This window comes from Lontra canadensis, unplaced genomic scaffold, assembly GCF_010015895.1.
Source record: "Lontra canadensis isolate GAN:19392208 unplaced genomic scaffold, GSC_riverotter_1.0 scaffold25, whole genome shotgun sequence".
In the NCBI taxonomy this organism is placed as follows: domain Eukaryota; kingdom Metazoa; phylum Chordata; class Mammalia; order Carnivora; family Mustelidae; genus Lontra; species Lontra canadensis.
Genome location: NW_022631019.1, coordinates 16,318,730 through 16,338,251, shown reverse-complemented (window position 1 = coordinate 16,338,251; position 19,522 = coordinate 16,318,730). Strand labels below are relative to the sequence as shown.

Below are 19,522 nucleotides of genomic sequence, written 5' to 3'. Positions count from 1 at the left end.
CAAGCGACTCCACCCCTCGGAGTGCCCATCTCCTCTCATGTAAATGGCAAACATCAATTTCCCTAAATCATTTTCCCAGCCCTGGTCTTTAAGCTTATCCTCCATGTTCAAATCTTAGCAAACGGCCCTCCCCTCGGCCCCTCTACCAGCTTCAGCCTCAGAGACCCCCACCCTCCTTGGTGCTTACATGACTCGAGTACAGAAAGCTTTACTCCTCTGCCACAATTATTCATCAGGGGCGTCCCCTGGCCATGCTCGTGGCCCCCTTAGGACGGGAGGCGTGTCTGATTCACAGTTCCTTCCCCTGTGCCCAGCGCAGAGCCTGGCCGGCACTCAGCACACATCTTGAAGCTGCCCGCTAACGTGGGAAGGGCTTGGGCTTTGGGGACCACGAGAGCAGAAAGGCAGTGAAGACTGCTGGTTAGTGCGCCAGCGGCTTGGCAAGTCCCAGCTCTGCCTGTGCCAGTGTGTGACCTTGGGCCAGTCACTAGAGCTATTTCCTCATCTGCAAAATGGGGACAATAGTATTTATCTCCAGTTGTTGCGAGGATTATGTTGGTTAGATTTAGGCAAAAGTGCCTAGAACAGTTCCTGGCATTACTGAACTGTATCCGGTTCAAATACCAGGCTGCTGGGTGACCTCAGACAAGTAGTTCAACCTCTCTGGGCTGAAGTTTTCTCACTGGGATGACAGCATCTAACCCATAAAGTGGCCACGAGGACTCCACGTGAGGGATGGTGTCTGGCATGGGGCAGGGAGAGGCTACAGTCATAATCTCAGGGCTTGCTAGATAAAACAATTACTCAGTACATATGCCCCGGACATTTCCCCCTGGGACACTAGAAAACACCGTGGTGCCTTAGTTTACCCGCGTTTTGGAGGCGGCTTCCAGAAGGTGGCAGCCAACTTGACAAAGACACTAGCTGATGCCCCCTTCCCAGGCCCCGTGGGGATCTCGGGTCCAGCTCCAGTCCCGTCCTTAAGGAACTAGCGGCAAGAGCAGGGTCAGGACTAACCACCCAGGCTCTCAGGATGCCAAGGAGGATGGCGACGAGCGCTCTGGGGGCTTATTAAGCCTTCCACTGCACAGATGGGGAAACCAGGGCTTCAGAGTGTAAATATGAAACTGCCAACACTTATTGAGTTTGTATGAAATCCTGGCACCTTTCTAAGGACTTGATCCCTAGTAACCCACCTAGTCCCTACCCAGCCCCGTGATGGAGGGAAGGTTATTGCTCCCATTTTCAGACAGGGGAGTGAAGGCACAGAGATGGAATTCGTTTGCTAGGATATGAGCTTACAGTGGCTCCGTCTCGGGTGGTCTGCCCCTCGAGGCTTCCCTAACCACCACACTGCATGGCCCTGTGCAACCTGCGTTCTTGTCAATGGTCCATGAGTGCTGAGAGGGGATTGACAGCTCTAGTTTTTGGGGCCTGCTCAGGGCTCTCGCCACTTTGCTGCACTGGTTTGGGGGTCCTGAGTGTTCCTGCCTGTGTCTTCTCACTTTCCTCTCAGGCATCAAACCCTCCCTGCTGGACGGCTGAAGAGGCAGCCCACCATCTTGGCACAATCTAGGCTGCAGCTCTGGCTCGAGTTAAGCAGCTGATCTCTGTGCCTCAGTTGGTTCTCCTGTAGAATGGGGGTACAGGGCTCCTGTGGGGATCTAGGATCATCTTAAGAGATGCCAAAAGGTTTTGGTCCTAAGATCAGGAACCCCCTGGCTCCCTCTCAGGGGAGAGCATGCCCAGCTTAGCTCATTTCTTCCATTTGCTGGCAATTCCCTGGGCCCAGCTAGTGGGTGGCTGTCCACTCTGCCCTCCGTGCTGTGCCAGCCCCTCCATCTGGGCCTCCTTCCTGGCTGTCCTCTCCTGTCACCATGTCTTGGCCCCATCTGACTCCTCAGGCTGCCTCCTCCAGAAGCCTTCCCTCATTAGATGTGCTGCCGGCCACCCTCCACCCTCTCCCTGAGTGTCTATGTTTTCTTGATCCATCAGCACAGTGCTCCCCCAAAACCACTCTTTCATCTGGGAAGGTGAAATCATTCTCCACCCAGTCACCAGGAACCCCGGATACCTCTTCCCTACCCTCACCCCCTGCTGCCAATTACCAGGTCTTCCCCCCCTTCCCCTAGCTGTGCCCCATTCTGGCTCTTCACTGCGGTTCTAGCCCTGCGGGCATCCAGAAAGCTCTTCCTACGGACTCTTTAGCCTTGCGTGACCATCTCGCCTCCTCCTACCCATCCCCCCACCCCAGCCAGCTTTCTAAAGCACACACCTTTCTGTGTCACTTAAAAACCCACAATGGCACACAATGGAATATTATTCGGCCATAAAAAGGAATAAAGTAGGGCTACGCACCACAACATGGATGAACCTCGACGACATTGTGCTTATGAAAGAAGCCAGACACAAAAGGCTACACAGTGTGTGCTTCCATTTATAGAACAGTGTCCAGCAGAGCCGTCGATACAGACAGGAGCAGGTTAGTGATTGCCAAGGACCGGGGAGAGCAGAGAATGGGGGGTGACGGCTAATGGGTAACAGGGTTTCTTTTTGAGGTGATGAACGTGTTCTAAAATTGTGGTCATGGCTGCAATTCTGGGCATACACTAAAAATCACTGAATTGTACAACTTAAATAGCTGAATTCTATAGAACGTGAACGATGTCACAATACAAGAGCTGTTTTAAAAAAAATCTGCAACAGCGCTCCAAACACCTCAGGGCCTCCAGAACCCCAGCGCGGGCGCCTGCCCCTCTCCCAGTGCCCACCACCCCCAGCCTCGTGCCTGCTGCTCCACACCGTCGACTACGTATGGTCCCTGCCCAGGTCCAGCTCCTCTGTCCGTCCTGCCCTCGCTCCTATTGTCATCAAACTCCTACGACACTTTAAGACTTGGCACAGGTACCACCTCTTCCAGGAAGCCTTCCCTCAGCCACCATCCAGGTGCCTATTTTAATTACTTACTCGTGAATCTGTAAGTGCCTGGCTGGACGTTCAGTTCCCAGCAGGATGCCGGGTACCCGGTGGGTGAGGAGCTGGAAGAGTGTCCGGCTCCACCACCTCGTGTGACATTTGAGGAAATGGAGGCGCAGAGAGGACCAGACACACATGGCTCTTTGGCAGCAGAGGCCGATTCTGATCCCAGGTATCCCGTGTGACTGTGGGGTGTGAGGGGCCTCCGCTTTGGCCAGCCACCTCTTTGCCCCCAGAGAGGTCTGGAGTAGCTGCCTGCTCTCAGCACCCAGTGCCCCAGGGGCCACGCTGCTCTGATTTTTCAGCTGGGAGGGCATCCAGTCCTGCCAACGGCTGGGTTTCAGGCACAGAACTGGGGAAGTGAACAGACCTGGCAGCTGTCCCTCCGGCAGATGCCTTCCCTGAGCCTCGGACACACCTCTGGAAAAGGGGCTGATGACACCTGCAAGATGTGGGTGCGGCCAGGGTCTCTGTGTGGGTCTCCCTGCCCCCCTTGGCCTCCCTACCCATCCCCCATGGTTGCCGGGGAGCTGTGATTAGAATGAATCAGACTCACCACACTCCACTTATTTTACACTCTCCCACGGCTCCTCGCTGCCCTGAGAACTACCCCACACCCAGCCCTGGCCCACGAGGCCTGCCAGACTGGCTCTGTGGTCTTCCTGTCGCCGCTGGACATTCCCTTCGCTCAACTGTGCTCCAGCCCCTGGTGGGCAAGAGCGCTGTCCCTGCTTCCATGGCTGGTCTTCTTTCATTAGGCCCCCGGTTAAATGTTACCTCCTAGAGAGGCCCTCCCTGACCAGCCTGGTCAGAGGGATTCTCTCACGACACGGTCTCAGTCTCTGTTTCCTTTGTTGCCCCTCGTCACAAGCTGTAATTATCTTAGAAAGCAGCTTATCAATGTACGTGCTATCTTTCCCCTTCCTTAGAAGTGCCTTCAAAGGGGAAGAGGAAACAGGCTGGTGTGGCTCTCATTGGTTCCCTCACTCCTGGCAGACTGATGGGACCATAGTAGGTGCTCAATATACACGCTCGTTGTATGAACGAATACGGCCCTTATGGGTATCCTAAGAAAATGTGCGGCCAGTAAATGCCACGTTCAGTGCCACCATGACCATGTCAGTTTCATCAGGCTGCAGAGCTGCTCAGATCCTGTTCCCTCTCGTCCTCACTCCCCATGGGTCATCCCAGGAGACTGCCCACTATGGTGACAACACATCTTACTTTTCAGACTGGAAGTCCCGTGTCCCAGAAATGGCCTCAGTCTCTGGTAAGCCTCTGGCCCTATCTGTCACCTTTCACCAGTTCGCGGTTCCCTAGATGCCCTGGCCACACGTGCGAGTGTGTGCGCATGCGCGGGCACACACACACACACACACACACACACACACACACACACACACACACAGGTCCCTTTACTTGAATGCCCTTCTCCACATCAAGCCGCCCCCTGGGATGGGGTCTGACATGGATGCCTTGGGGAGGCCTGCCTCCACCAGCTACAGCAGACGCCTCTGACCTCCACTCAGTACCCTAGACACACACTCTGGGCAGCCGTGTGCTGGCCCACGGCTATCTGAGGCGGGGAGTGGGGGGAAGCCCTGATTTGTTCTGTTTGCCAATTTCTGTGGCATCAAGGCTCCCAGGGCAAATTTCAAGCTGCCCATCTGACCTAACTGACCACTGAGTTGGGAAGAGATGAGCCTAGTTGGCTCTTGTCGGTCAAGCTGGCGCCAACTGGCTTCATCCTACCACGGACCTAACCCTTCTGTGACTCATCTCCGTGCTGCCCACTGGTGGGGGAACCCTGCTGGGGGAGGGGCTGGGCCTTTCATCCCCACCTCTCTAGCCCCTAGTGCAAGGTGTGGCACATCGTAGGTGCTCAGCTCGGTTTGCTAAATGAAGGCAGGTCTGTCTCCCCAAGTGGACAGTGAGGGACTCAAAGGCCGGGGCTGGGGGTGTGATGGGCCGATCTGCACACAGAACTCACAGCAGGCACTATGTAAATGTCAGCTGTTATTACTCATCAAGCTGGCAAGGACAATCCGAATTCCCAGGGGTCACGTGCTCTCCAGGGGCCGAGCCCAGTGCAGGTGACTTGCACGGATTTTCTCATGAAATCTATGTGACTACCAACTGAAGTGGTACCATTATCACCCCCCACCATCTTAACAGATGAGGAAACTGAGACCCTGAGGGGGCAAAATGACCATGCCAAGGTCACAGAGCTACTAAATGGCAGAGCTGAGGTTTGACTCCCAAGTCTTTGTGATTCCGAAGGCCTCGTTCCCAGGCACTCTTGGACGTAGAAATCATCGAGTGGCTTGAGGGTCAGTACTGGAGACCATTCGTCAGGCCTACGAGGGGACGGGGCTTGCTGTGTCACTCAGCAAGACAGACACAAAGCCTGACCCCCCAAACACAGGCCTTGGGACTGAAGCGGGCAGCCAGCACGCGCCTTCTGCAGACGCCCAGAGCCCTTGGCCAGGCAACCCAAGGCAGGGATGGCAGCCGGCCGGGAGAGGGAGGGAGGACTGGGGGGAAACAGATTTTCTCCCCACCTGCCCCCTGGGCTCCGGGGATAGGTGATAATTGACCGAGTGAGCCCCGAGTCAGGCCGAGGCAGGGCTCCATCTGGACCTGGCACGGCGGGGCCGCTAATTGGCACTGGGTGATCCTTGCAGCCTCCTTGGCAGGCCTGCCACCGGGCTCCTCACTCTCTTCCCGGAGACTCGGCCTTAATCCCCAAACCACTGAGGGCACAGCGGAGTCCAGCGCTTTCAGGCCCCGTGTGCCAGCCTTGGTGGGGGAGGAAGGAGCTTCTCTGCCTTCCTGGGGGTGCTGTGGAGCCGAGGGCTCTGTCTGGGCAGAGGTGGGCTCACCGTCTAGCTCCTGGGAACCTGAGCAGGACGTCCAATGGAAGTGGACCCGGGTGTAGACCGTGGAGCTGACTGCCAGGGCTGAATCTCGGGCCTGCTAACAGTGTGACCGGGGCAAGGTCCCTCGCGCTCAGTTCCCTTGTCTGTGGAACAGGGAGAAGGATCACACTGACCCTCTATTTGGAGGGAGGATTACATGAGTTAATCTAGAGAAAGCACGTGCGTCAGCACCTGCCTGGGTGACAGTGAACACGGCACAGGTGTCTGCTGTACTATCTCCGTTCACTCTGGGCCCGCCACTTGCCGTGTGCTGAGCCCTGGGGATGCGGAGACGGGGAAGCTGTGGTCCCTGCCCTCAGGTGCATGGATCCAGTTGGAGAGCTGGTGAGTTCCGAATTTATCCAATAGGCATGTTATTAAGCCCCAATTACATGTCAGGCACTGTGACATAGAGACGAAGGCCCAGGCCTTGGCCGAAAGAGGCCATGACTGAGCAGGGGGCCGCACACCTTCTTTTAGCCGGGCCTGACTGCTGGCCACTGTGACTGGAGGGAGTGGGTTCCTGGCTAGCTCTGCCCTATTTGACAAGCAGCTGGCTCACTTTCCTGCCTCAGGGTCTCCAGGATGTTCTGGGTTTGGGCTGGGGAGAGGAGTTTGAGTGGATGGAGAAGAGTCCTGGGCCCAGAGAGGGGAGGCTGGGCTCAGCTGCCCCTGTGGCTTCCTGCTCTCTTTGCTCTGTGAGCCCAGACCCCTTCCTACCTACTCTGGGTATGGCTGGACCATCTCTAAGGCCTCTGCCACCTGTGAGACTCTGGCCATGGAACCAAGCATCCAACCCTGAGTCCTATGTTCTGGTTGAGCTGTGGGTAAACTGATTTGATTATTTTTAGGGCTTTGCACTCTGAGTACATCTGGGCTGAGCAAAAGGGGTTCGGCGGCCTTCCTCATGCAAAGTGACTTTTGCAGGTCTCATGCTTCCTGCTTTTGCTGCTGAAGTTAAACGCGTTGAGTCAGTTGCCCTGGTCAGATCTGGCCAGGGCAACTGAGGCTCTGTGCCATGGGCACAGACATGCTGGAAGCAGGTGGCAAGCTTCTGGGCTGGGAGGAGCTTCTGATCACTGGGTACCTGCCATGAGCCTGGCCCGTGCTGGGCCAGCAGTTTCCCTTGCTCATAACCTCACTCAGTCCTCACCATCTCCCCGTGTAGCAGGAGGCGTCGTCCCCATTTTAGAGATGAGGAAACTGAGGCTCATAGAGAAGGATGCCTGGTCCAAAGTCACACAGAGCCTGTGCTCCCACAGTCTATGTTCTTCCTACCTCCTGCCTCCGAAGCCCTCGGTGTTCTAACTTGACGAAGAGTGCCCCCCGCCCCTCTGCCCTTCCATGGTTCTCCCTCGCTCCTCCCCTGAGAAGGGGGGGCCCTGCTTGGCCAGGTTAAGTCCAGGGAGTGCCTCAGGCTCATTCCCCTGCTGTAGTAGCTCCTGCTGGGACCACCCAGGGGATGTCAGTCATCTTGCCACCCCCCGACTTCCCTCACATGCCCAGGCTACCCCTGCCTGCCCCTGACGGGTCCCAGGCTCTGTGGATCCTTGCCAGAACTACAGAAGTCAGAAGGCAGCGGCAGGAACTGTGTTAACACGTCTCCCCTTTGCCTGAGGGGGGATCCCAGGGCCTCCCGAAGCCAGTCGCCACACTGGCCATCTGTGGCGTTCCCTCCTCGGCTCAAAGACCCTTCCACGGCTCCTTGGTGCCTGTGGCAAGCCCAGCCTTCTTTGGCCTCTCCTCTATGGACCACCTTGCCAGCCTGTGCCCTCAGAACCTCCGAGCTGCAGCCTGGGCCCGGCCTCAGGAGGTAGCTTCTGGCTCTCCCACCAGCTGGGTTCCATCTCCCATCTCTGGGCCTTTGTTCAGGCAGTTCCCTCCGTCCCAGTGCCAGCCTGGCTCGCTCCTTTTTTATCCTTCCAATCTCGGCTCCGCCCAGATCACCTTTTGACCTTCTCCTGGGATGCCATCCCCGACCTGGTTTGGGGCCTCTTGCCTGTGCTCCTGAAGCACCTGTGTTCTGCCTCTCCCGCGGCGTGATCACACGGTTCTGAGTGTCTGCCTCTTGCCCTTGGCTGTAAGCCTGGGGACAGCAGGTACCGACGATGTCTAGAACCTCCCAGCCCCAGCGGCTGAGACGTGATGGACAGGAGGCCTCAGAATGTGTGTGTTGATTGACGGATCGACGCTCAGAAATATGGAATCTTAGGTGACTCAGCTGGTGTGTGGACCGGAGACTTGGTTCTAGGCCTTTGGAGCCCCCAGACCACGTCAGAGCCCCCAGAACTCCTCCCTCCACCTGCAGAAATGGGGGCTCAAGCCATCCCACCTTCACCCTTCTTGGCACTTGGCTGATACCTGTCTCTACCTCCCACCCTGCCCTTTCCATCTGCCCAGTTATGAGCATCGTAGGGCAGCCACCCTGCCCGCCCGGTTCACTGCCAGGCAGGCCCTCTGGGACACCTCCCTGAATGACAGGCTACAAGGCCTGGAGGTGCCTCAGGCCCAAGGCTAGAGACACCAGAACTTTCATGACCATTGGGTCTTTGGACGGCTACACCCCAGCTGTATTTGTGTGGTGTGTGGAGCAGGATGGTGCTCATCGTCTCCTGGGGAGCCAGCCTTGAACCCCACAACCAGCACAGGCAGGATTCACACCTGGTGTGTCCAGCCGCTGGGTCCTAGTGTAGGCCCGGGTCCGGCTCTGGTCTGCCTCCCTTTGTGCCGTCCCCACGCAGGGGCTGAGAGCTCCCGCACGCCCCGCAGGCAGCCCCATTCCTCCAATTTCCTCCCAATTAATCAAGCTCTGAACTTTTTAATTATCTGCCTGCAGGGTGACTCCCCACTCTGGTGAAGCAATTAAGGACATTTTCAAGTGCTGAGTGGCTGCCGGGAGGCAGCTTTGACCAGGCCCCGACAGAGGAGGTGAGTGGAGGGAGCGCTGGTGACAGGACAAGTGGACGGGAGTGCCCTTGGGCTGTGTGGCTGCTGGGAGGCTGTCCTGGGGTCCTGGCCTGGGCCATTGCAGGAATCTGGGGCCACACTGTCCAGGGCCACCCGCCATGTTTGGTAGCTAGAATCTGGCTTCGTAGACCCCACCCAGCGACGGTGTGCCAAGCACTGGGTTAGACGCTTAACGGTGGAACGGCTGCCTCACCTTGACCCTGGGTGTCGGAAATAGAATTATGTCTCATTTACAGAGGAGGAAACAGAGGTTCAATAACATTTCAGAGATGCAGCTGGGATCTGAAGGTAGCTCTGAGTCCACAACCACTTCATCTGTTGTCTCTTGGAGATGGATGGGTATGGGCTGCCAGAGTGCCCAGGGTCACTGAGGAAGGCGGGCGGGTCAGGGGAAGACTCTGGAGATGCCACGTGAGCTTGGGATCTGCTGAAGAACACGGGCTCTCCACATACGGGGGGTGGGTGGGGGGGGCTGGTGGCAAAGGGTGTCGCAGGCGGAGGGGGCATCCTGTGCACACGCAGGGAGGTGTGAGACGGCGTGGTGTGTGTATGGGAGCTACAGATAGTTCAGGGTCACTGGAGCATGAAGTTCGAGGCTGGGGAGGCACGTGGGGTCTGGGTCACCGGAAGTCAAGAGGACCTGGTCCAAGCTCCTTATTTATGACTAGAGAATGCACAACCCAGAGGACAACAGTGACTTGCCTCGAGTCACATGGCCCAGTTAGCGGCTGATGGAGCCTGGGCTATAGCCCAGGAATCCCGATGCCCAGGCTGGAAGGGAAGCTAGGGGGTAGAGGAGTGGAGGCTGTCAGATTACTGGTTTCCTACCTCTGACCCTTGCCGGCTTACCTCTCCACTTGCCTCTGGCTGCAATCTGTTCTCAACATAGCAGCCAGAGGGATCCTGCCGAACAGGAATCAGCTGTGTGGTGCTCCTCTGCTCAAAGGTCTTTAACAGCTCCCACCTCAGAGTGAAAAAACAACAGCCTACAAAGCCCCCTTTGCCTCTCTGGTTAAATTTATCCATGGTATTTTATTCTTTGCGATGTAACTGCATCCCCCTCCCCTCTCTGAACTCACCTCCTACTGCTTTTCCTCTTGTGTCTACTCCACTCTGGCCCTCTGGCTATTCTGGAGCCTATCTCACCCCGGGGCCTTTGCACGTGCTGTTTCCGCTGCCTGATTCAAATCCTAGCTCAGCTACTACTTCACTATGTCCCTCTCTGAGCCTCACATCCCTCATCTATAATTGGGGTTAATGCTGCCCACCCTGCCTTCCTCCCCAGGCTAACATGGGATCCTGAGGACAGAGCAGGGAACAGAGAGAGCTCCATAAAGGCCCTCCCTCCAGCTCTAGGCTATCACTGCAAGAGGGCTTGTAAAGGTCCTCACTGGCTCCTTGAGAAAACAGGCCCTTTGATGAGCAGTGGGCTCCAGGCCCCCAGACCTTAAGCTGGATCGACACGCTGAGGCCTTCCAGCTTGCAATCCTCGGGACTCACAGATGCTGGGCAAGCAAGTGTTAAATAATAATCACGATGTGCCGGAGGGGAAGCCGGATGTGTTGGAAAGCTTGACACATCTGGCAGGGCCAGCCCTAGTCCCCCGGCACATCTGGCTGCTGTATTGACAGGTGGTACTGTGGGTCACTGAGGAAGGGCCTGGTGGACCCAGTCCCGGTGCCACAAGGGTGGGGGGTGACGGCCGGATGAAGCCGGGGGGCATCTCCCACGCTGCCCACAGGCCATCACCCTCTTGCCGGTCCCCTTCGGGCCACCTGCTGTACTTTGGTGGCTGTGCTCAAAGAGGCCAACTTAGGACCCAGAACCTCGTCTGCCAGATTCTAAAAGCCCTGCAACGTGTTGTCGGAGCCAGACGCCCCTGCCTGGGTTCGGGAAGTCGGGAAAGGCCCCTCCCCTCTTCAGCTGGCGGGGGTGGATTTTCGGGGTCACCTCACGTAGCACTTCCCTTTCTATGGAATCCAGAAATGTGGTCATCAGCTCCACCTGAGGGAGCCCCCTGGGCTGAGACGGGCCTCCTCCCTCCTCCCACCTGCCCCAAGAAAGCCATGGTCATTAATAAAGGACACAATTAGCTGTCAGCGGAGAACATGTCTGGAATTTTTTACCTGCTCTGTGTGCTCGGTTAAGGCAACAAAGCCCCGGACCCCCCAGGGAAGCAGCTACCACACACCTTTCTGGGGGCCCCTTCGCCTGGGCCCAGGGCAGGAGGAGCCTGTGACTTTTTCAGTATGGGCTCCACAGGCCTGGGCCTGGGCAGGACGGTTTTTTCCAGGCTCATGGAGAAAGTGACACAGTGAAGGAGATTTCCTGGCAGAAGCTGTGTTTTTTTTTTTTTTCAACCCAGTAAGCAATACAATTCAATACAGCCTTCTCCCCCTTTCTGTGCCGACTTTTGAGTCTTCAGGGCTAGAAGGACTTTAGAGAAAATCTAGTTCAGTCTCTCATTTCACACCTCATTTTACAGCTGGGGAAACAGAGACCCAGGGAGGGGAAGTGACCTTGTTTGCGGAAATAAATATGCTTCTTTAACGCAATTCGGATTTGTGGCCAAAGTCCGAAAGAATGTTTCCAAAGACCCTCCCAGTCACAAGCACAAACGCTGTCCACGGACTGTGATGGCCATGACGGGGACCACCATGGGCTGAGGCAGGTGTACGGAGGGTCACCTTAGGGAGTGTGGCCTTTCTGAGTGGTGGCATGTAAAAAGACAGAAGCAGGAGTAATATCTGCAAAGGTAGGATAAACGTAGTGCCTCGGTTTCTCATTCAGTGTCATGGGGGAAGAGCTGGACATAGTTATTGGGCATTTGATGCCCACTTGACCTGAGCGCCTCTGTCTTAACAATGCCATGAGGTCGGGATTTGTCACCCCTATTCTGCAGATGAGAAATGGAGGCTCAGAGCAATGGAGGGCCTTTCCCAGGGCATATGAACAGCAAGCTCAGGAGCCCAGGCCTCTAATACCTGCCTCTCTCTCCCTGACCTTCTGGGTGCTTTCCAGGACCACCGCTTTCCCCAGGAACCCAAAGTTGGTCTGCTTGAGCCCTGGTGGCCTCTGACTTTATGCTAATGAAAATCCCACTCGAGGGGTCCTGGTATTTGTTGCCTCAAGGAAAAGAGCTTAGAAACAGGGAGAGGGGGAGCTTACCCACATTCACACTGAGGTTCTTAGGTTGGGGGCCTGCAATCGCTCTCCCTCCTAGGGGTATAGAAACCATCACCTCCTCCTGTTGGCTTCTGGGGAGCAGGAGTGGGCCTTAGCTAACCCAAGCCATAAATCAAATGCACAAGATGTGGCTTGGCAGCCATCCCAGCGAAAAAGATCTGGGGGTTTGAGTTGACCACAAGCCAAAAGCTGCTGAAAAAGCCAATGTGGTCTTAGACTGTAAGAGTAGAAGTAGAGTGACAGCCCAGCATCCTCCCTGTTGCTCAGGCAGGGTTAGTCTTGAGTTCCGCATTTTATGGAGGCCCAGTGAGTGACAGCAGACAGGCTTCCTTGTTTTCATCTGCAGCCATCTCTGGGTTGTTCTGGGGGTGCTTGGGGTGGGGTCCCTCGTATGAACTCTCCCAGGCAGCATTTTCTGGGCCTACAGCAGAATTCCAGATCCCCACTTGGCCCTGGAACATTCTCTGGTCTGGATCCCTGGGAAGGATGAGTCTTCTCCTGAATCTGGCTCAGCCTCTGCCTCCGTGTTCTAGTTCTCCTGGATGCTGGAGATTTGCGATCATGTGTGATGATTCACTAGGGCCCACCATTGATTTGAGGGTGGATTTACTCAATAATAAAAAAAAAAAAGCCCAACAAGTTTTTCCTAAGTAATGACTTTGTGTGCAGCTTGGCACAGAGTGGAATAAGACATGAGTCTGGAAGTCCACTTCAAAAAGGGGAAGAATAGATATGATCAGTTTGGGGTATCGAAGAAGGTTTTCCAGGGCGGGGGGTGGTGGATTTGAACTGGGTATTGAAGGATGAGCAGGAGTCCACTGGGGCCGGAAGAAATGAAGGACATTTCAGGCAGATGAATAGTGTGTGCAAACGTACGGAGGGGTGCAGGGCAGCGTAGAATGGCCGAGCACAGGATGGTGGGGGGAAAGGTGGGATACAAGGAAAAAGGTGATCTGGGGTTATACCACAATGGGTTATGTGTGCTCAGTGATGGAGTCTGTGGTTTCATTTTTTAAGAGCAGGAAAGCCAGTGGTGGTCTTGGGGTAGTGCCCAGATGGCCACCAGGGCCCTCGGCACTTTCCCCCCAGCAGCCTCCCAGGCACTTGCCAACGCATGCCCCTGCCCAGCTCTGGCCTCTGCCCACCTACCCTCCAGTCTGACTCTTTCCCTGTATCTCCTCCTTGTTTTCCCCTTTTCTCTCCTCCTCCAGCTCTCAACTCCTTCTTCCTGTGTTGTGAACAGTCCCACCTCTTCCGTCTAAAAATGGACTATAAAATGAATGGAGCTATTAATAATTACTGACAATGGCAGCTACCATCTGTCTCGAGGATCTACTGTGTGCCAGGTGGAGGGCTCCATGCAAGTTATTCATGTGCCATGCATCACAGTGGTCAGGGGCACAGGCTCTGGAGTCTGGGTCCGTCTGGCCTTGAACCCTGGCTCTCCTTACTGACCTCAGACAAGTTACACAACTTTTCTTTGTGCCTCAGTTTCCCCATCTGGAAAATGGGTCTACCAACAGGACTTCCCTTGTGAAGATGCAGTTAACACCATAGAGTGTTAGTGTTCTCCAACAATTCTTTTTTTTTTTTTAATTTCATTTTTTAAAGTAATCTCTGTGCTCAACGTGGGGTTCGAACTCATGACCCCAAGATCAAGAGTTGCATATTCCACTGACTAAGCCAGCCAGGCACCCCCAACAACAATCCTTAGAGTCATTCTATAAAGTAGATACTATTGATAGTCACATTTATAGGAATGAGTAAAGCTCAGGAAGGATACATAATCCCCCCTCAGGCAGCATCAGGGCTGGGAGGAGAGTAGTGGAGGGCTACATGTGAGGCCAAAGGCAGGGTCTTAACTACTCTATCCTATGGCCCCTTGCAGGCTCTTACCTGGACTGGGCCTGGGGACCCAATGCTCAACAGGCTCCCAGCCTCAGGGAGAAAATGCCTAAGTAAACAGGCAGTTTCCACACAGTGTGATTAGTGCCAAGGGATGCTTGAGGGGAGGAGGGTCTGGGCTGGGGTGCCCTGAGGAGGGGATTTTCCCACTGTTGTTTCCCAGAGGTGACAACACGACAACTGTCTTGCAAGACAAAGGACACAACAGAAGACTGCAAGGAGGGACATGCTGGACAGAGGAGCAGTCTATCCAAAAGTGTGACATTAAGACCCTGTGCAGCAAGACTGAGGCCCTGCAGTGGGAACCCAGAGTCTGGGCATGCAGGGGTGCAGGGGACGAGGCCCGACAGGCAAGCAGGGGTGGGGAGCAACAAGCTGCCCGCCCAGCACTGGACAGTATACCCACGCCTCCATGACCACCTGCAGCTCGAGTAGCTCTGTGTATAGCATGATGACTTGTGAACCCACAGAGAACCGGGGGGAAGTGGGTCCAGTCCTTGGACTGGAACATTCTTGGATCATAAAGTCACCCACGGAGGGGCAGGGACCCAGGGATCCCAGCCGCTTCTGCAGAGCACCTTCAAGCCTAATCCCAAACTTTCCCGGGGACAGATGGCTTCTTAAAAGGTTATTTAAAAAACACCCCATCTCCAAAGCTTATAAAAATCCCACACCTCAGTTTTAAAGGGTCAAAAGTTGAAAATTATGAGCCAACAGCAAGATTTACAGAAAAAATGATCTCTGGCAACAGCCAAAATACTTCATGACAAATTGCCCAGACATGGTCATTCTAGAATGATCACCTTTAAATGATGCTTCCACTTTCCCCTAAATGTCTTCTTTATTTGAACAGTGTGTTTATAGGGCCCGGGGCTGCTCTTCCCAGCTTGCATTTTGGATTTTTAAAAGAGGAGGAAACTTGGAGAGAAAGAGGAGGGAGAGGGAGGGAGGGAGAGAGAGAACACAAGACATCAAAGCAGACGTTGATGACAAACCTCTAATCTTATTAACTCTTATCTCAGTCTTTATAAAAATGGGGAGGCCTGGTTGTCTTTCAAAGCTCATAAACTTGACAAACATTTAGCTCTAGCACCCACAGGGAAGGACTCTAACCCTTGGAAAAAGCTGGAGATGTAGAGCGGGGAGGCAACTTCTGGTGAAGGTGCAGAGATAACCCACGCTGTCACCAAGTGAGGGCTCGAGAGCACAGCTTCCCAGCTTACTTTCTCTGACTTCATGGTAACACTGTTGGAGAGAGTCTCCTTGGTTACAAGAGAGGCCAGAACTAATGTTTGAACATTTGTAATCTTCTGATAAATAACAGCTTGCACTTAGAGCTTACTCTGGGCCAGGCACTGTTTTAAGTGCCTTATGTGGATTAATTCATATAATCTCAAATTAGGCTATAATTATCCTCGTTTGCAGGGGATGTAAGCACGGAGTGACAAGTCACTTCCCCAGCATCACTGATTTGGTGAGCGGTGGCACAGAGGTTTAAGCTGAGATGGGTGGCATGTACTTTTCCTTACCTGTTCCTTGCTCACTCCTTGAGGGGTTGGGCTCCAGGCTGGACGGGGGCTTTGCTCAGCTCTGCCATCCCCTCTCCTCTCCTTGCAACATCCTGATGAACTTCTGTCCCTGTTTTACCGCCCAGCAACCCACGGCTCTAGGCTGCAGGCTTTGTTTACTTGATTGGGCTTGGAGTCCTTTCCCCAACCTGAGGGATCTGGAGCCCTGCCCAGCATTGCCTGGGTCCTCAGAGAGGCAGTACAGCGCAGGGGTTAGTACCTCGCTTTAACTCCGCTCTGACACCTCCAGACTGGGGTGACCTTGGGTGAGTCAAATAACCTCTCTGTGCCTCAGCTTTCTCATCTGCAAAATGGGGACAATAAAGCTATCTCCTCTTGGGGCATCTGGGTGGCTCAGTGGGTTGAGCCTCTGCCTTTGGCTCCGGTCATGATCTCAGGGTCCTAGGATCAAGCCCTGCATCGGGCTCTCTGCTCAGCAGGGAGCCTGCTTCCCCTTCTCTCTCTGCCTGCCTCTCTGCCTACTTGTGATCTCTCTTTCTCTGTCAAATAAATAAATAAAATCTTAAAAAAAAAAAGCTATCTCCCTCTTGAGGTTGTCGAGGAGATGGTGAGCCCACATGAAGTATTTAGAACATGGCCACACGTGCAGTAAGTGCTCAGTAAATGTTCGATAGCATTTTTCTGTCCTCCTCTCCCTGACAGTGGGCTCTGCTCCCTGGACCCGGCTGTCAAACCAGTTAGCCGCTGCCCAGGCCCCTGATTCACAGACAGCTGCCTGGCCAGGTCCTGCCATCCCTGTCCCTGTAGAGAAGGTAGCATCTGGGTTCAAATCCCAACCCCACCTCTTCCTGGCTGAGGTCTTTAGGCACTCAGAGAGTCTCCATCATCTATAAAACAAGGTAATAGCACTTGTTTTAATAACACAGCCACAGGAGCCAAGACTTAGACTCAGATCTGGGTCTCTGCTTCCTATGATCTGCATGACCTTGGGACAGTTGCTTGAACCGCTGGGGCCTCAGTTTCCTCAGCTGTAAAATGGGCACCTGGCCTTGCTGGGTTTTATACTGTGAAGACCAAATGCACTTATAGCTGGAGGATGCCATGGGCCTGGCAGGGCTGGCCGAGTGGCTGTTCGTGTTAACCATGCCTCCTGCATGGGTCATTCATTCAACAGACCTTGAAGCCCTACTAGGTGCCAGCCCTGTTCTGGCTGCTGGGGACACGGCAGCAAATAAGACAAGCTAGTTCCTTACTTGTAGAGCTTCTAATCAAGTGAGGAAGATGGATGATAGACGGATAGCACACAAATACAGAGTGACATGCTAGAGGGTGCTGCGGGGGAGGTCTTCTAGCTGGGGTAGTAAGGGAGGGCTTCTCTGAGGAGGCAACATATGAGCTGAGACCCTGAGGCTGAGATCTGGGGGTGGGGAGCGCAGTGGGAAGAGGATTCCTGGCAGAGGGAACGGCACGGGCAAAGGTTCTTCCTCAGGAGGGACTAAGAAGGCCTTTGTGGGAAAAGCCTCCAGGATGCCTGTGTGGCTGGAAGAGGGGAACAAGGGACAGAGTGGGAGGAGGACACCAAACCCCAGGACATGGAGCTTGACTCTAAATCCACGGGAAGCCCCTGAACAGTTCTAGGCAGGGCTGTGAAGTGACCTGAGTTTGGAACAGGTCCCTGTCTGCTGTGTGGAGAGAGCAGGGGGACTGAGCCATGGTCCAGGCAGAGGTGACAGCGGATGGACAGAGTGATGACAAGGGGTTGGGTTACATGAGGGCCGGTGACCACCTCTTCCGCCCATGGTAACACACCGTGTGAACAAGAGGGGAGTGAGGTGAGATGCTGCTTCTGGGAAGGAACAGGACGTGTTTCCCTCGGAGCACTTGACTCGTCAAGCAGTGCCTCCTCCCCAAGGACTCTCCATCAGCGAGCTGAATGCACATGCTTCTGGGACAGGTGCCCGGGGGGCTGGCAGAGCCTCTCCTCTCTGGGCTGCGTGGAGTCTGTGGCCACGCTGCTCCTTGGCAGAAAGTCAGAAGGAAGAAAGCGGCTGCTGGCAGTTCCTGGCCCCATTTTAAGGGTCCTCCTGCTGCCTCTCACCAAACCCCAAGCTTGCGGCTCCCCAGGCTGCCCCGAGGTCTCACAGAACCCCTGCTCAAGGTCTCAGATCTCGCCCACCTCCCGGCATCTGCCCTCTGTCCCCGGCTGTGTCTCATTCTCTCTCAACTTAGCTCATGCTAAGAGAGGCCAAGGTCGCCTCTTGGCCAGGGAATCAAAATATTACACTGGCCGTTCCCTGTGAGCATTCTATCAAGATCCCTCCTGGAGACACCAGGCCTCCATACCAGGAGTTAAATGGTGGACACTGAAGGCACTGGGACAGGTAGGGGAGGGGTCCGACAGGGCCCGGGGCTACCGTTCCTATCTCCTAGGCCTCCCTACTGCGCCCACCTTCAAGACTGACCCACCCACTCATGAAACCAGCCCGTACATCACAACTTTCCAGAACAACCCCACCTCCCACTTCCGTGTTTCCAGAGCATGGCCACCGGTGCACCCCACAAGGATCCGTGAGAGGGTCATTATTCTTATGCCCCTGGTACTGAGGAGGAAAGCAAGAATCAGAGAGAGAAGTGACTGCCCAAGGTCACACGGACGGTGGAGGCAGAAGTGGGTCACGACCTCCACCTCCAGCTTTGAATTGAGTCTGGTCTCCTTGGCACGGCGCCCTCTGCCAGCCAGGTTCCTTCCTGCTCTGCAAAGACGGACATGACAGCAGGAGGCCCTGGTGAGGATCGGAGGAGTAACTGACAAGGCCACTTATGGGTGGTGACAGACAGGAATGGGCAGCAAAGCATGGGTCCTAAGTGAGCTTTAAAATTGCTCATGACATTCTCTTCGATATGACACAGCCATCCTGGGTGAGTCAGGCACTAACCACTGCCCTCTGTCCACGAATTCACAGCATTATGGGAGCCTGCCACAGTGCTCTAAGTGCAGGGCGTGCGAAGATTCATTCATTCAGCTGTTCATTCATTCATTCCACAGTGACTGAGAACTTGCCAAGTGGCATATACCTCACAGGACAGAAGGATGTCGGACACAACATCCTTGGGTGCTGCTACTTAGTACTATAGTTCTGTTTCTTCCTTTCCTTTTTTTTTTTTTTTAAAGACATTTATTTATTTATTTATTTGGGAGAGAGAGCGAGAGAGCGAGCGAGAATGAGCAGGGGGAGGGGCAGAGGAAAGAGCAGACTCCTCTGCTGAGCAGGGAGCCCGACACAGTGCTTGATCGCAGGACCCTGGGACTATGACCTAAGCCGAAGGCAGATGCCTAACTGACTGAGCCACCCCGGTGCCCCACAGCTCTGTTTCTTCCCCTGAACTGGGCGCTTCCCCAGTGGTTAAGAAAGTGGTTTTAGGAGTCGGAACACGTCCTGGCTGTGTGACCTTGGGCAACTTGCTTCCCCTCTCTGTGTCTCAGTTCACCCCTATGAGCAATGGAGATGGTAACAATGTCTACCACATAAGGTCATCGTGGGGGTTAAATGAGTTAAAGTGTCTAAGCAAAGTGCTTAGAACAATGTGTCTGCACCAAGTACTTAGCTCTGTCCTTCCACATTCTCAAGGACTTGTAGGGTTTCCCAACCAAGGTCTTGCTGTCCCAGTGGGAACCACTGAATTTTATTTCTAATGATGGTCCCGAATAACAATTTCAGGCGCCCTCCTTTTTTTTTTTTTTTTTTTTTTTTTAAGGATCCTGGCAGACAGCATGCAAAATTCATTTGTCAGGATCTATCTGCTGAATCTTTGCACTTGAGTTTAAACAGTCATCATTATCCTTTCAATAAATATTTTTTTGAATACCAAGCAATATTCTAAGGGCTTTAGCAGCATTATCTTATTGAGTCCTAACAATATCCCTGTGAGGTTGGCATGATTTCCCTCATTTTGCACAGGAGAAAACAGGCTTACAGAGGCTCCGTGAACATCCACCCATTCATCCACACACCCACCTATCCATCCATCCATCCATCCATC

At 54.4% G+C, this 19,522-nt stretch overlaps 1 protein-coding gene and 1 long non-coding RNA gene across 7 annotated transcripts in view; one reads left to right on the top strand and one right to left on the bottom strand.

Annotated features, from left to right (window-relative positions):
* Window positions 1-19,522, bottom strand: part of EPHB2 (EPH receptor B2) — a 182,605-nt gene that overhangs the window by 44,310 nt on the left and 118,773 nt on the right. The window lies entirely within an intron of this gene.
* Window positions 7,582-19,522, top strand: part of LOC116871170 — a 16,267-nt gene continuing 4,326 nt past the window's right edge. Inside the window, exons 1-3 of one of the 4 annotated variants that reach the window (XR_004383353.1) lie at window positions 7,582-7,707; window positions 8,731-8,822; window positions 13,259-13,307. This is a non-coding gene — a long non-coding RNA (uncharacterized LOC116871170). Of the gene's footprint in view, window positions 7,708-8,730; window positions 8,823-9,097; window positions 9,150-10,146; window positions 10,318-13,258; window positions 13,308-19,522 lie in introns of those variants that run through there. The other 3 variants (XR_004383351.1, XR_004383352.1, XR_004383350.1) reach the window with 3 other exon arrangements.